Below are 851 nucleotides of genomic sequence, written 5' to 3'. Positions count from 1 at the left end.
TCTTTCCCCCTTTCTAACCCATCTGCTGGGTCTGCCTTCACCCTCTCCAAACCCCACGCGCTTTCCCAGGGCCATGATGGGTCCAGCCCTGGAGATCTCCATGCCCAGAGCCAGGAGGTGGTAGGCAAAAGGCACAAGAGAGGAGCAGGAAATTCCTCCTCCCTGACAGCGTGTCCCAGAGGATGCGATTCTGGGTGCGATGTGCTGCGATGGCTGCGTGCTTTGGTCAACGTCCAGGCTGGGTCCATCTCTCCTGACAGCAGAGGGTGCCCGGGGCTCGGGAATCCTGGGCTGGAGGCATTGCCTGGGCCCGTCCGGATCACCGCAGGGCTTGCCACAGCCAGAAATTCCCTGTCAGCACAGGAGACACTGGAGACCAGACACTGCCCATCGTGCACATCGTAGTACAAATACTGAGCTACAGACAGGGGCGGGTTTGGTTTGGGGGGATTCTTTGGTCTCCAAAGAGGGAGAGAGAGGGAGGAAGGGAATTTTTCCAGCCTGTAGGGGTTACTCTGGGTTATCATGGATTCCTGTTGTGCAGTTTGTTGTGCAATTCCCTGGAAAGCAGAGTCCTGTGGGCACAGGCAGGGTAGTTAGGGGACAGGGATGGTGACTGGGTCTGCTATTGTATTCCTAGTGACACCAGGTGTGTATATACATGTATACGTAGAGAGAGAGAGATATAGATATGTGTGCATATATATATATATATGTCTCTTTTTTTTTTTCTTGGTGTGTTTTTGTTTTTGTTTTTTTAAACCAGGAAAACCTGAGCTGTGAACACCCTCAGTGCTGCTTTGAAATTGGAACAATTACCAAACAGCTCTTGGCCGTCCCTGCACGGAGCA

The sequence above is a fragment of the Cariama cristata genome, unplaced genomic scaffold (genome assembly GCF_000690535.1).
Source record: "Cariama cristata isolate BGI_N322 unplaced genomic scaffold, ASM69053v1 scaffold27682, whole genome shotgun sequence".
Classification (NCBI taxonomy): Eukaryota; Metazoa; Chordata; class Aves; order Cariamiformes; family Cariamidae; genus Cariama; species Cariama cristata.
The sequence above is the reverse complement of the archived record's forward strand: the minus strand, read 5'-3'. Positions refer to the sequence as shown.